This window comes from Gouania willdenowi, chromosome 18 (genome assembly GCF_900634775.1).
Source record: "Gouania willdenowi chromosome 18, fGouWil2.1, whole genome shotgun sequence".
NCBI classification, from domain to species: Eukaryota; Metazoa; Chordata; class Actinopteri; order Blenniiformes; family Gobiesocidae; genus Gouania; species Gouania willdenowi.
In genome coordinates this window covers 7,131,393-7,147,564 of record NC_041061.1, presented here as the reverse complement: position 1 = coordinate 7,147,564, position 16,172 = coordinate 7,131,393, and the positions used below count along the sequence as shown (strand labels likewise).

The following is a 16,172-nucleotide window of genomic DNA, read 5'->3' as shown; positions in this document are numbered from 1 at the left end:
GGGCGTCCAAAAAAATCTGACGTTGCACACCCTTGAACCAAGCAGCAGCCATGTTGAAACTTTCAGGTCAGTCAGAGATATCTGAGGAACACACACACACAGACAGAGGTTCCTTGTTGTATAGATAGATAGATGTTAAGTTATGTTTGTGGTTGGCGTGAATCTTGAGACATTCTATATATATTTTTTTTTTGCCCCCCCTTTAAAAATCTCCAACACTGCATGCTCACTACAATAAGTAGTGAGCATGCAGTGTGAACCAATGCAGGACTGCCAATGGAAAACCACCTATAGTTTTTAGACAACTCAAAACTGGTATTTCAGCAAGCCTTCATGATATTTGGTGTCAAAGTAATTACACCGTCACACAAAGTTTAAACAACATACTTCCCAGAGTTGTAGATGTTAATCACAATAAAATAAGAACTTAAAAAGATATTTAAAAGTGAACAAAAGAGAGAACAAATTGGTCTGTCCTTATATTTTGGGTCCTGGGCGTTATTTTACCCTCACGTTAAAATATAACAAAACTAGGTTTTTGTCACTTGAAGAACATAGCCAGAGTCCGACCCATTCTCTCTCAGGCTAACACAGAGACGCTAATGCATGCTTCTATCACCAGTTGAATAAATGACTGTAATGCCCTGCTTTCTTGTGTTCCCAACAAGAGTATTTCAGGTTCACAATTATTACAGAATTCAGGAGCACACGTTCTGACAAAGACCAGGAGGTGGAAACACATTACACCCATTTTTAGAATCGCTGCATTGGCTCCCTGTGTGTTTCAAGTTCTCTTACTGTTTTTTAGTGTCTTAATGGTATTGCGCCTTCTTATCTTTCAGAACTCCTTTTAGCCTATGAACTCCAGCCTATTAGTAATTCTTACAGTCAGGACACACACACACACGGTGAGGTATCATTCCAGTTTGATGGCTTCCGTCTGTGGAAGAACAAGCTCAAGACCCACCTGTTCAACTTAGCTTTTAATATATTTAATATCACCAGAGGAAAATTTGTTTCACTGCCAGTTTTACAAAGAACACAAATACTGAACATTTGAAAAGTTGACACTTTCAAAAATTTATGTACATACCTGATAGCAGACATATATTTATCTTAGTCGGTCCTGCCTAAGGAATCAAATGAGCATGTTTGATAAGACACATCTCAGGATTGACAATTTGAATAACTGAAGCTTTTGGCCTGGCTGTTGTGTCAGATAGATACCATCATACCAAAAATCCTTGTGTATTTTGACCCCAGACCTGAATACCTGTAGCTGTTATGAAAAGGAACGCACACACAATGCGTAAAAATGCACAGTGGCTTATCTGGCACTGCTGGAGGACGAGGCGCACGGGAGACTCTGGAGGGAGAGCATTTACAGAGACCAGCAAGACCTATAGGCAGGACCCCCCCGTGAGGGGGGACGAGGCTGCAGTTGGAGGAAGACAAGGTGCTGCGGAGCTCCCAGTCTCAGTCACAGCACCACCGACCAGTAAACACGCCGGGACTGATGAAAAATATGGTTTTACTTTAAATTAAATATTGTGAATTACGTATACTACCAAATAGTGTTTTACAACCTCTTCATTATTATTATTACAAACAAGGAAATATGATTTAATCACATGCTTCTGGTTCATTTAGTGCATCTGTGTCCCCCTCAGCCTCCTTTATAACACAGAGGGGTTCCCCAATGACTCTCCAGCTTTTTGTCTTTGACGGTGAGCTCCAATGCGCTTTCCTCCACCTGTTAAACAGACTCTTCCTATAGAGAATGACACATTTTCTCCTCAGCTTTTATGTCTGACCATTCATTTTACACTTCAATCACAGTCTGATGAGGCAACGCAACACGATCTGCCTTTATGTCATTAGTAATGTGCACTGTGTCACCAAACTACGCTCTCTTGTGTGTGTCCACATCAACAATTCATACCTCCACCTCGCACTGAGTGAAATTTGTTTTATTTGCTTGTTGGTATTCGTGAATATTCATTAAGGGTGTTCACCAGACATTCTATAGGCATCGTGTGGGCGGAGCAAAGTGTTTCCTCTCGTGCGACAACTTTCCAAACTGATTGTGATTTAAAACGATCACAGGCGTGGGACGTATGTGCGCTCTCGTTTATAAGTCGTAAAAAATGTTTCCGTATTTTAGAGTATGCCAGCTGAAGTGTGCTTACCAAGGCACACTTTTATAAATCTGGCCCCTGATCAGTGGTTCTGTCCAATAACCATAACCATTGTGGTAGATGGCTGCCACTTCTGAGTCTGGTTCTGCTGGAGGTTTCTTCCTGTTAAAAGGGAATTTTTGTGATGCTGATGCTTGCTCATGGAAATGTCTTTTTTTTTTTTTTTTTTTGTGCCATGAGATGACACTTTGTTTGTTGTATTTGGTGCTATATAAATACAATTTAATTGATTTCATTCCATATAATAGAAATTAAAATAAATCACCAACAAATGGTATAATTTGTCTGTGCATCTGTGGCGGCAGATTCGAGAAGTAGTAACAACAGAGTTGCGGTTGTAAACAATAATTTATTTATTTATTTTTATTCATTTATTTATTCAGTTTATTTCCGACATGGTTGCATTCACAGAAGTTTTGTTATTTCTTTTTTTTTTGTACATGCCGAAAAATGAGACGAGAGAAGCAGTTTGCTTATCCAAGTCCCGTCCCCTGTTTTGTACACAGAAAATTTATATCAAAGCTTGTCTCTCTGGTCAAACAGTCTTCAGTTGTTCTGAACACAATTTCATGTGTGTTGTAGTGTTATTTCTTGCAGTTTTAGGTATTTGGCCTTTTCAAATAGTTCATTTGTGAGTGCGTTGTGTGGTGCTTAATAGAGAATTCTAATTGCTTTTTTTTTAAGTTTAAATAAAGGTTCAAGATACGTTTTGTAGGTGTTTCCCCAGATTTCTGAGCAGTAATTTAAATGTGACCCAATAAGGAAAGAATAGATAATCTTCAGTGATTTGGTATGTCGTATTTGTTGTAATTTCCATAGGATGTAGTTTTGTTTTCAATGTTTTGTCTTTAAGATGTTTTTTATATAATGTATTTTTTTTTTTGCATGTGTCACAAGTAATTAAAAAAATGTGAGTAAATGTTGAATTACAAGTTTACAGCTGTCATTTTGTTTGTGTAGATATCAGTTTACACATTTGTAACTACGTTTTCTCTACAGGTTCACATTTTTCCCATCATTTGTGACATGAAATTAATTTCACGTTTACACACAAACTCACATCACCATTCTACAAGTTCTCACATCACATTCTACAAGCTCTCCTATTTTGCAACATATCCACCTTCATAATTTCATCCCAATACTGAATAGAAGTCAAGCTGCTAAAGGCCAAGGCCATCTAGCCTGTAGAGATCTGTGCATCCTGCTATGGAACTGCCATTTTCAGACCAATGAGCTACCACCAAACAAATCACGATAAATGATTTTGCAGGCAGCATTATATTGTTGACGTCGTCTCCAGTGTCATGACGTGACTTGAAAGGTCACAACAACAAGAAAGGGAGACAAGACCATGGCAAACATTTCAAGAAATCTTTGTTTATTTAAAGGCACACTGTGTAACCTTTGGCCACTAGGGGCACTAGTAACTTAGTGGCCACAAGCGCCGCAGCACTGTTGCAAAAATCAACAGTCAGTCAGTCGGGCCAGCCTCCCTTGTCTTTTGATTGTGTATGCTGACATTAGTTGACCTGTAACTTGGGGATAAGGATCGGTCGGGCTGGGGTACGAAGCGGGGCTGGGCTCGCGTACATGGTTGGTATTTAAAGAGGGGAGCCCCGCTCAGAGCATTGATACTGCCAAGCTCTGTATATTGGCCTGAGGAATCATTCGAAATAATATAGGTCAACTCTTTGGGTCAAAAACTCTGCAGTGTGCCTTCAAGCTAAATTAAACATTCAAGTTAAATAATTAAAATGAGCCAAATTAGACCAAATTAACTTCAATTCCATCAAAGTAAATCAAATTAGGCCAAATTAAACCAAATTAGATAATGTATTTACAGTAGCCTAAAATGTGCATGAGTGAAAATAATGTGTGTGTTGTAAGGTGTAAACAAAACTAAATCCTAATATAACCCAACATATCCAAATCAGACCAAGTTGTGGTGCATACCTGTGTGGAGGCCAAAGGAGAGAGTGAGTGGAGGAGTCTGAGAGCTTAAGTAACCTCAGCACACTGGGCCCAGGTGTGTGATATTACCTAATCAGCAGGCTGGAAAACTGATACCACAGGCATCACACGAGACCCTTTAAAGTCCATCACATATTCAAAAATGAAACCTGCTCTTCTCTGTGAAAAGCACAGGGCACCAGTAGCGCAGCAGCCAATTCTGGTGTTCTATGGCAAATGCTTATCAAGTCCCACTGTGCCAGGTAGTGAGCACAGGGTCCGCTACAGGACCACAAAACCCCGGGGTTAGGGTCAATTATAATTGCAATTGCATATTTGATAATTAATTACAATTATGGCGTAATTATAATTTTAATTTTAGCAATAAGTTGCTGTCATAATTCATTGTCGTGAATATTCTTTAAAAAATGTCAATTTTAATTTAAGGCAAAACTGGGGAACCATGTTACAGTTCTATGCACAGTTCTACACATATATAATCTACAATTATTGAAATATATTTCATATCATGCTTTCCAAAATGTAACTATAAAAAAAAATGAAACTGAATGAAACTGACACAAAAAAATATTCAGCTTTAGTTAGAGATAGGCTCCTGTTAGTCCACATAGACAGGAGACATTTGTGGTGGTTCGGGCATGTGGCGAAGAATGCCATCTTGGTGCTTCTCTGGTGCTCTAATACTCCAAAACTTTGGATTCCCCCAAACAAGCAGGTGGAAGTGGCTGGAGAAAGGTGGTAAGCTGAGCACAACACAATAAAGGGTAAAACCATGTCTTACGTTTGCAACTTAATTTTAGAATTGTCATAACAAGCTAGCTTTAGTGGCTCTTCATTGTTTGAAATGCTGACATGTGCTCATCTGTTTCATATTCACCCCAAGGTGCGAAGGTGTGTATCTTATTTAGTTTTGCTCAAAGCAGGTAAACACATATTCACAAAATGTGAATATTTGATATATTAGGAATATCAACAAAATATGTACACGCCCTGTCCACAAGCAAAACATTAAGGTATAAATACAGCAAAAAATCAAGATAGAAAATCAGTCGAGCTGAAGACTTCACCTTATCCTGCCTGACGACGCAAGACTGAGGTAAAAATGGACTGTTGTTACAATTACAGTTGATATTTATCTGTTATGACAATTTTTTTCCCTTTTAGACAATGAAGATCCCTGTTGTGTTCCTGATTGTTGCACTTGTAACTCTCACCAGTGCAGCTCCAACACAAAACAGTGCTTCTAAAAACAAAGGTAAGCAGAAATAAAATCAATCAAAAGCATATTTGTGCTTAAAAGAAAAAATAGATATTGAAAAAGTAGAACCAAAGGCTTATTTATCTATCTTTCATTTTTTCTTTTCTGAATGTTCAAAAGACGAGACTTCACAACAATTTATCCACCACATTGTCAATGCTTTCAAGAAGCTTTTTGGGGATCAGGGTGAGGCTGTAAACGACGAAGCCAGTCAAGAATTCATCCACCATATTGTCAATGCTTTCAAGAAGCTTTTTGGGGATCAAAGTGAGGCTGTAAATGACGAAGCCAGTCAAGAATTCATCCACCATATTGTCAATGCTTTCAAGAAGCTTTTTGGGGATCAGGTTGAGGCTGTAAACGACGAAGCCAGTCAAGAATTTATCCACCATATCGTCAATGCTTTCAAGAAGCTTTTTGGGGATCAGGGTGAGGCTGTAAACGACGAAGCCAGTCAAGAATTTATCCACCATATCGTCAATGCTTTCAAGAAGCTTTTTGGGGATCAAAGTGAGGCTGTAAATGACGAAGCCAGTCAAGAATTCATCCACCATATTGTCAATGCTTTCAAGAAGCTTTTTGGGGATCAGGGTGAGGCTGTAAACGACGAAGCCAGTCAAGAATTTATCCACCATATCGTCAATGCTTTCAAGAAGCTTTTTGGGGATCAGGGTGAGGCTGTAAACGACGAAGCCAGTCAAGAATTTATCCACCATATCGTCAATGCTTTCAAGAAGCTTTTTGGGGATCAGGGTGAGGCTGTAAACGACGAAGCCAGTCAAGAATTTATCCACCATATCGTCAATGCTTTCAAGAAGCTTTTTGGGGATCAAAGTGAGGCTGTAAATGACGAAGCCAGTCAAGAATTTATCCACCATATTGTCAATGCTTTCAAGAAGCTTTTTGGGGATCAGGGTGAGGCTGTAAACGACGAAGCCAGTCAAGAATTTATCCACCATATCGTCAATGCTTTCAAGAAGCTTTTTGGGGATCAGGGTGAGGCTGAAAAAGATGAAGCCAGTCAAGAATTTATCCACCATATCGTCAATGCTTTCAAGAAGCTTTTTGGGGATCAGGGTGAGGCTGTAAACGACGAAGCCAGTCAAGAATTTATCCACCATATCGTCAATGCTTTCAAGAAGCTTTTTGGGGATCAAAGTGAGGCTGTAAATGACGAAGCCAGTCAAGAATTTATCCACCATATTGTCAATGCTTTCAAGAAGCTTTTTGGGGATCAGGGTGAGGCTGTAAACGACGAAGCCAGTCAAGAATTTATCCACCATATCGTCAATGCTTTCAAGAAGCTTTTTGGGGATCAGGGTGAGGCTGTAAACGACGAAGCCAGTCAAGAATTTATCCACCATATTGTCAATGCTTTCAAGAAGCTTTTTGGGGATCAGGGTGAGGCTGTAAACGACGAAGCCAGTCAAGAATTTATCCACCATATCGTCAATGCTTTCAAGAAGCTTTTTGGGGATCAGGGTGAGGCTGTAAACGACGAAGCCAGTCAAGAATTTATCCACCATATTGTCAATGCTTTCAAGAAGCTTTTTGGGGATCAGGGTGAGGCTGTAAATGACGAAGATAGTCAAAAATTTATCCACCATATTGTCAATGCTTTCAAGAAGCTTTTTGGGGATCAAACTGAGGCTGTAAATGACGAAGCCAGTCAAGAATTTATCCACCATATCGTCAATGCTTTCAAGAAGCTTTTTGGGGATCAGGGTGAGGCTGTAAATGACGAAGCCAGTCAAGAATTTATCCACCATATCGTCAATGCTTTCAAGAAGCTTTTTGGAGATCAGGGTGAGGCTGTAAACGACGAAGCCAGTCAAGAATTTATCCACCATATTGTCAATGCTTTCAAGAAGCTTTTTGGGGATCAGGGTGAGGCTGTAAATGACGAAGCTAGTCAAAAATTTATCCACCATATTGTCAATGCTTTCAAGAAGCTTTTTGGGGATCAGGGTGAGGCTGAAAAAGATGAAGCCACCCAGAAGTTGATTGGTTTAGCACTTGGTGCTATTAGTGCTTTATCACACCTTTTTGGGGATCAGGGTGAGGCTGTAAATGACGAAGATAGTCAAAAATTTATCCACCATATTGTCAATGCTTTCAAGAAGCTTTTTGGGGATCAGGGTGAGGCTGTAAATGACGAAGCCAGTCAAGAATTTATCCACCATATTGTCAATGCTTTCAAGAAGCTTTTTGGGGATCAGGGTGAGGCTGTAAACGACGAAGCCAGTCAAGAATTTATCCACCATATCGTCAATGCTTTCAAGAAGCTTTTTGGGGATCAGGGTGAGGCTGTAAACGACGAAGCCAGTCAAGAATTTATCCACCATATTGTCAATGCTTTCAAGAAGCTTTTTGGGGATCAGGGTGAGGCTGTAAATGACGAAGCTAGTCAAAAATTTATCCACCATATTGTCAATGCTTTCAAGAAGCTTTTTGGGGATCAGGGTGAGGCTGTAAATGACGAAGCTAGTCAAAAATTTATCCACCATATTGTCAATGCTTTCAAGAAGCTTTTTGGGGATCAGGGTGAGGCTGTAAATGACGAAGCTAGTCAAAAATTTATCCACCATATTGTCAATGCTTTCAAGAAGCTTTTTGGGGATCAAAGTGAGGCTGTAAATGACGAAGCCAGTCAAGAATTCATCCACCATATTGTCAATGCTTTCAAGAAGCTTTTTGGGGATCAGGGTGAGGCTGTAAACGACGAAGCCAGTCAAGAATTTATCCACCATATTGTCAATGCTTTCAAGAAGCTTTTTGGGGATCAGGGTGAGGCTGTAAACGACGAAGCCAGTCAAGAATTTATCCACCATATTGTCAATGCTTTCAAGAAGCTTTTTGGGGATCAGGGTGAGGCTGTAAACGACGAAGCCAGTCAAGAATTTATCCACCATATCGTCAATGCTTTCAAGAAGCTTTTTGGGGATCAGGGTGAGGCTGTAAACGACGAAGCCAGTCAAAAATTTATCCACCATATTGTCAATGCTTTCAAGAAGCTTTTTGGGGATCAAACTGAGGCTGTAAATGACGAAGCCAGTCAAGAATTTATCCACCATATTGTCAATGCTTTCAAGAAGCTTTTTGGGGATCAGGGTGAGGCTGAAAAAGATGAAGCCACCCAGAAGTTGATTGGTTTAGCACTTGGTGCTATTAGTGCTTTATCACACCTTTTTGGGGATCAGGGTGAGGCTTTAAACGACGAAGCCAGTCAAGAATTCATCCACCATATCGTCAATGCTTTCAAGAAGCTTTTTGGGGATCAGGGTGAGGCTGTAAACGACGAAGCCAGTCAAGAATTTATCCACCATATTGTCAATGCTTTCAAGAAGCTTTTTGGGGATCAGGGTGAGGCTGTAAACGACGAAGCCAGTCAAGAATTTATCCACCATATTGTCAATGCTTTCAAGAAGCTTTTTGGGGATCAAAGAAACATTGACACTCAAAAAGATTCATAAAGATAGAAGAATATTGAAACTTTGCTCTCTGTTTGAAGGTAAAGAAACAAAACACAATTTGTTGATCAATGATTTTAGTTTTGTCTGATTTCTTAATATTTGGTCTTTTTTCTTTACTTCTTCTTTGCAGGTCTTTGGTAACAGAGATCACAAGGTCAACTCTCAAGAGAAAATAACCAATAGCTTGGAATGTACTGTACTATTATTCAGCTGCGAGTTGAAGGTTGGAACTTAGCAGTAGGGAAATAAAAATATTTCAAATGCACTATCACTGTGTGGTTTTTGTCCTAAAAATAGTAATATAATCCAAGTAGCTACTGTATATGTTTATCAAACATTATACTGGAACCGTCTGGTCAAAACGTGAAATTCTAATTACCTTCTTTAAATGGTTGTAATAATACATACATAGGATTCATTCATTTATTTTTTTGTTGTATTAGCACTTATTGTGTCATTTCAACAGCAACAAATGAACACAAAAGCTAATTTTATTTCCATCAAACTAAAATCTATAATTACCATTCTAGACATTTCATTTGAGATTTTTTGCATGAACATCAATCCTAATTTCAATTAATAAGGTCTTAAACACTCTTATATGTCAATAAAGTATTCCTACCTTTCAAAGTTTAACCAAAATCCCTCAAAATGTCCAGATTGATTTTCTTGTTTCTGTATTCCTGGTTGGTGGATGGAAGAAAGACTTAATTTACAGACACAGTGCATACTGGTGGCTATTTGTAGTATTACATACATCAACCAAATAATATGGAGTTAATATAGGCACTCTCCCAATTAAAATATAGATACCTAAAATGTGCTTAACCATTTGGTCGAGCAAGCAGTTAAAGGGTTAACTTTACCTCTTTCATGTGTACATTAAATAATAATGTACAGGCCTATAACTGACTGAACTGTTGAAAGAGTGAAATTAAATATATTTTCTCATAAAAAGCACAACGCGCGTTTAATTTCTTGAACAAGAGCAGCTTCTCTGCTTTATCACAAAGAAGTCTGTTCAGAATCTATGCTTCTTGTGAGTAGATTTTTTTTGGAGGCGTGAGTCAGGCGTCAACGTGACAGAAATGTAAATGGCACTTGAAAGCGTACCTTTCATTGCTTTCACCCCATGCTCGTATCCAGACAAGCTCATAATGACCACGGTGTTTGCTCTCGTCATCACGTTATCCTATTTTGGCCGGGTTGTTTCGGTGGTCTTATATTCCAGTCACTAGTTTTAAGTTCAACTTAATTTCTCTGATTGAAACAGACAATGAAAAGCAACAATGTGTAGTAGATACACAAGGTTGTGAAAGTGTGGATTCCAAGCTTTCCAGTAGCGTCACACACAGATATTTAACGACAGTATATTTGGTGAAGTTATGGCCGTTTGAATGTTGTTACTCTCTAAAGCAAACAAGGGAGAAAAGAGTCTTCTTGGTTGAAAAATAACATGAGAAAACCAAGGCCGAGAACCGAAATACCGAAATAAATTGGGATTGGGATACCATTGGGATTTTTTAATGCGACTGTGTACTAACCTCACTAAAATTAAATCATTGAACTTATAAATAATAATTTTTTTAAGAATGAATCAATTAAAATGAATTAAACTCTTTAACACTGACATTCCAACAATGCACAATTTTAAAGAATATACAAAATAAAAATAAATATTTAACTTAACCCCACTAATGTGTACATTAAATAATAATGTAATGGTTTATAACTGAGTGGGCTGTTGAAAGAGTCAAATTAAATATGTTCTCTTGGCAGGGTTGTTTCAGTTAGAAACGCTTCCTGTTTGAATATTGCGATCACGAGTTTTCATTTCAATTAAATTTATTTGATTGATACTAACAATAAGCAGCATCATGGTGTAGTAGCTATTTACAGATTATGAAGATGTAGATTTTAAGCATTCCAATGGTGTCACACACATAGAAATCAAAATATATTTGAAGAAGTTATGGCCGTTTTAATGTTGTTACTCTCTGAAGTAAACAACGGAGAAATAATTCTGAAGTTTTCGACCAAAAACAGGGTGGGTGTAGCTTTGAACAATAACAGTGCATACGGAAAGTATTTACAGCTCTTCGCTTTTCCTACATTTAATCATTCATGATGACACACTTCATTTTTTTCCTCAAAACTGTACACACAATACCCCATAATCACAACATGGACATTTTTTTTAAATGTTTGCAAATTTATTAGAAATAAAGAATGAAAATATAACATGTACATCAGTATTCACAGCCTTTGCTCAGTACTTTGTTGTGGCACCTTTGGCAGCAATTACCCCCTCAAGTCTTTTGGAATATGAAGCCACAAGCTTGGCATATCTATCTGTGGCCACTTTGGCCCATTCCTCTTTACAGAACTTCTCGAGCTTTATCAGGTTGGATGGGGAGCGTCGATGCACAGCCATTCTCAGATCCCTCCAGAGATGTTCAATAGGATTCAAGTCTGGGCTCTGGCTGGGCCACTCTAGGACATTCACAGAGTTACCTGAAGCCACTCCTTCGATATCTTGGCTGTGTGCTTAGGGTCGTTGTCCTGTTGAAAGATAAACCGTCGCCCTAGTATGAGGTCAAGAGCGCTCTGGACCAGGTTTTCTTCCAGGATGTTTCTATACATTACTGCATTCATTTTTCCCTCAATCTTGACTAGTCTACCGGTTTCTGCTGCTGAAAAACATCCCCACAGCATGATGCTGCCACCACCATGCTTCACTGTAGGGATGGTATTGGCCAGGTAATGAGCGGTGCCTGGTGTCCTCCAAACAAAACGCTTGGCATTCACACCAAAGAGTTCAATCTTTGTCTCATCAGACCAGAGAATTTTTTTCTTATAGACAGAGTTTTTCAGGTGCCTTTTGGCAAACTCCAGGCGGGCTGCGATGTGCCTTTTACTAAGGAGTGGCTTCCGTCTGGCCACTCTACCATACAGGCCTGATTGTTGGAGTGCTGCAGCGATGGTCGTCCTGCTGGAAGGTTCTGCTCTCTCCACAGAGGAACCCTGGAGCTCTGTCAATGACCATCGAGTTGTTAGTCACCTCCCTCACGAAAGCCCTTCTTCCCCGATCACTCAGTTTAGAGGGACGGCCAGCTCTAGGAAGAGTCCTGGTGGTTCCAAACTTCTTCTATTTACAGATGATGGAGGCCACTGAGCTCATTGGGACCTTCAAAGCAACATAAATGTTTCTGTACCCTTCCCCAGACCTGTGCCTCGAGACAATCCTGTCTCTGAGGTCTACAGACATTTCCTTTGACTTCATGCTTGTTTTGTGGTCTGACATACACTGTTAACTGTGGAACCCTATATAGATAGGTGTGTGCCTTTCCAAATCATTTCCAATCAACTGAATTTACCACAAGTGGACTCCAATTAGGCTGTTGAAACATCTCAAGGATGATCAGTGGAAACAGAATGCACCTCAGCTCAATTTGAGCTTGAACTCAAAGGCTGTGAATACATATGTACAAGTGATTTCTTTGTTTTTTATTTTTAATAAATTTGCCAAAAATCTCAAACAAACGTTTTTAAGTTGTCATTATGGGGTATTATGTGTAGAATTTTGAGGAAAAAAATGAATTTAATCTCTTTTGGAATAAGGCTGTAACATGATGAAATGTGGAAAAAGCGAAGCGCTGTGAATACTTTCTGTATGCATTGTAAGTAGGAAAATTGCAGTCACAAAACTGCTTTAAAACGAACTAAATTTGCCACAGAACTGTAGAAGAAATGTAGTTTAAACAATGGAGTGAGTGAGTGTGTGTCAGGGTTATTATACTTTTTGAAATGTAATTTGTTTTTCAGAAATATTATTATCATTAAAGTTAGTTAGTTTACCAAGTAATTATATCAAAATGGGGTGGAAAAGGAAGTGGTAAATGAAAATACATAATTCAAGACCTGATAAATTATAATTGAAGACCTAGTTTACAAAATATGGACAAATGCAAGATTTGAAATCATCAACCTTAGTTTGTTCATGTTTCTTTGCCTTAGTACTTTAAATGGGTCATACCTGTTTTTATCCATGCTGGGTCTGATCCTGATGTTTGAAAAAGAAGGCAGGGAAAGCAGAATAATTTAATCCCACCTGTCATTCCACCACTTTATGACTTACCATTGTGACATCAGCCACTCCTATGGAGGGGGTGTGGTGTTGTGTAACAGCAGCCGCAAAGTGTCTCAAGACCGTCCATAGATTTATATTGAAGGGGAGTTACTGCACATGTACAACTTTTAACGAGTGAATGATTACAGATTAATGCGCCCCAAAGTGGAAACACGTCACCAATCAGACACAGATGAACAAAACTTTACACATAATCTCTATTCATATAACATTTATTCTGATTATTTATATACAGATATACATTTGTTTTGTAGTATTTTTAATTATTTGTTATTATTATTTAATGTCTTAAACTAACATGGTGAGTGGTGTATGGAATCAGAACAGTATCATAATAAATGAACTCTTGCAGGGTTTTTCACAAATGCACGCGATCTGTTTCACAAATATCATTTTGAGGCACACTTCTAATATAAATCCACAGATGATACAAATTGCTGAATGTGCATTTACAAACCGCTTCTGTGCTGTGAAACTTCTGTGTATTTGTGAGTGAAATCTCTGCAGTGAATTTTGAGACTGCCCTGACGCCGCGGGTCAATGAACGTCACCATTGGCTGATAAAACTGATTGACAGATTCATCAACCAATCAGGTGTGTTTGCTTTCAGCCTATCATATGGCTTCTTACAATTGCAGAGCTACTGATATGCGAGGTGAAACCTCATACAGAGGTTTCACAGCACAGAAGCGGTTTATAAATGCACATTCAGCAATTTGTATCATCTGTGGATTTATATTACAAGTGTGCCTCAAAATAATATTTGTGAAACAGATCGTGTGCATTTGTGAATCTGAAATACAACTGCAAAACAAATATGTATTTGTGAAACAGATCGCGTGCATTTGTGAAAAACCCTGCAAGAGTTCATTCATTATGATACTGTTCTGATTCCATAGTGGTGGGGCGGCGCCCTAGCCTACCCTCTATTGACCAACTTGTGAAGTTTGCATGTTCTTAAAATGCTTTACTTTTGTTCTCTCCAGGAACTCTGGTTTCTTACGCAATCAAAGACATGCATTTTTTTAAGGGAGTTGCTGAAATTTTTCAGAGGAGTAAGTTACTGGTTCATGGTTTGTATGAAACCACTCTATTTTCTTCCACAATAGTCTTTTTGTTACTTTAGTTATCTTACTAGAAATTTAAAACTTAAGATTAGCCACAGGTGTAAGGGAAAGTGATGGTCTGTAGAGGTTGCAGGAGTTGAGGTAAGAAGGTGGCAGTTATTAATGTTAGTATTGTGATTTATTTTGAGGTTAACCAATTGTTTTATCATAATTTTATTTGAAGTTAATGTCATTAATCAACAATACCATCTGTAAGAAATAACAAATCATTATTTTAGAGTTTTTTGTTTTTTTTTTTAAAGATACAAGGAACCAGAGTGAAGGGAAAGGTTCACTCTGCAATAGTGTCGTCAACTCTCCCCTACGGCACCGTGACCTGGACTATTTAGCATATACAAGTGATCAGGCTACACAGATACATTATGAGACAGCTAAGGTGTATACTATGCTTATCATGGGAGGATATGGCTTGGCCATGTGCAGAGGATGGACCGGTGACGCCTCCAAAGGCAGCTAATGTACTCTCAACTATGTGAAGGAAAAATAAATCAAGGAAGGCCCCAATTGAGATTGTCAGATTCTGCAATGCATGTGTAGAATCATTATTGGGGACTTGGTAAATGTGTAAACAGTCATACAAAGACATATCATTGTAGGAGGAGGTCAATATGGAGGTGATGACAATGATTCTTTTAACAGGTAACAAAAGAGAACAAAACACCCTAAAAGTCACCCTGTCATGCTAGTTATCACAGGACAAGCAACTGCACTTGGTAATCACAAGCCCAGCAACTGGTTAAGAAGTGGGGGGATCAAGGCAGAACACTACAAAAACAGAAATAAAAAAAACAAATAAGGAATAAAGATAAAATCAATACTTTGATTTGTTATCATCACTCTGTATGAAATGTGTTGTAATGAGAATGATTGTGTGTTTGTCACCTACATGCAGAGAGCAGGGTTCCAATGACCATCAGCCTCTGAGGGAGACTGGTAAAAAGGGGAAGTGTGAGTAGAGGCAATTCACTAAAACCTTTGCAGGCTTCCCTTTACCATGCCAGAACAAGGGTCTCCACCAGCACATTTTTGGATTTTCAGCAGGCTTCTCATCAGCTTGATCTCCAAACAGGTGTGATAAAGCATTTACCAGTAAACCAAAGAACTTCTGAGCAGCTTCATCTTCTACAGCAGCTGTAGAAGGAGCTGTAGGAGAGAGACAATCAATGTCAGACACGTAAGCCTTTGAGCTCACCTAATATGGTCTGTGAAGTTTGATGAACACACAGCTGTTGCTCTGCTTACCTTGGTTTTGTGCAGCACTGTTTGGTACTGGTGTTGCATTGATCAGAGTCACAAGAGCAAAAACCAGGAACACACTGTGGATCTTCATTTTCTGAAAGAAATCTTTAAAGACCAGATTGTCATAGATTTTCAACAGCAGAAATATTTCAGTCTGTGGGGAGAATAAAAATACTTTACCTCAATTTCCACGTCAAGAACAAATACCCGTGATAAGATGAAGTCCTTAGCTTTAATGAGCTGTTGTCTAAATTTAACAATTTATATAATTTTTTTGCATCCGGGTACGACATACATTTATAATGTTTGCTTTATAAGCAAACAATGCAAATGAAGGCTGTTCATATTTTTTGAATATGAATTGTGGGAAAATGAATTTTCCCTTTGGGAATCACAAATACATGACTATCAAAACTGCTTTAAGGCATAAACCATAATATTTTTATTGCTACTAATATGTGACTGAGACAAGCACATTAGTGATGCATGATATTATTGGCCTGAGGAGAGGTGAGACTAAGTGTCGCCATCTTGTGTGTGGGGAGCAGACTGGAGGAATGCTTGGAAATCAACAGAGGTACAAGCCAATCAACATATTGGCCATCCTATGTGGAGAGAGAAGAACCTTCCAGAAGGATACAAAACTAAATTCTCTGGTCTGATGAGACAAAGCTTGAACTCTTTGTTGCGAATGCCAGGCGTCTTGTTTGGAGGAAACCAGGCACCGTTCATCACCAGGCCAATACCATCCCT

The 16,172-nt window shown here is 38.7% G+C and overlaps 2 long non-coding RNA genes across 2 annotated transcripts; one reads left to right on the top strand and one right to left on the bottom strand.

Annotated features, from left to right (window-relative positions):
• Positions 1–8,745: 8,745 nt before the first annotated feature.
• Positions 8,746–9,169, top strand: LOC114480490 (uncharacterized). Its single transcript, XR_003676118.1, has 2 exons — positions 8,746–8,941; positions 9,034–9,169. It is a non-coding gene; the product is annotated as an uncharacterized LOC114480490 (long non-coding RNA).
• Positions 9,170–15,185: 6,016 nt separating this feature from the next.
• LOC114480026 (uncharacterized) lies at positions 15,186–15,623 on the bottom strand. The gene is made up of 3 exons (XR_003676043.1): positions 15,600–15,623; positions 15,423–15,513; positions 15,186–15,323 (listed from the first exon to the last, which is right to left on the bottom strand). It is a non-coding gene; the product is annotated as an uncharacterized LOC114480026 (long non-coding RNA).
• Positions 15,624–16,172: the final 549 nt, after the last annotated feature.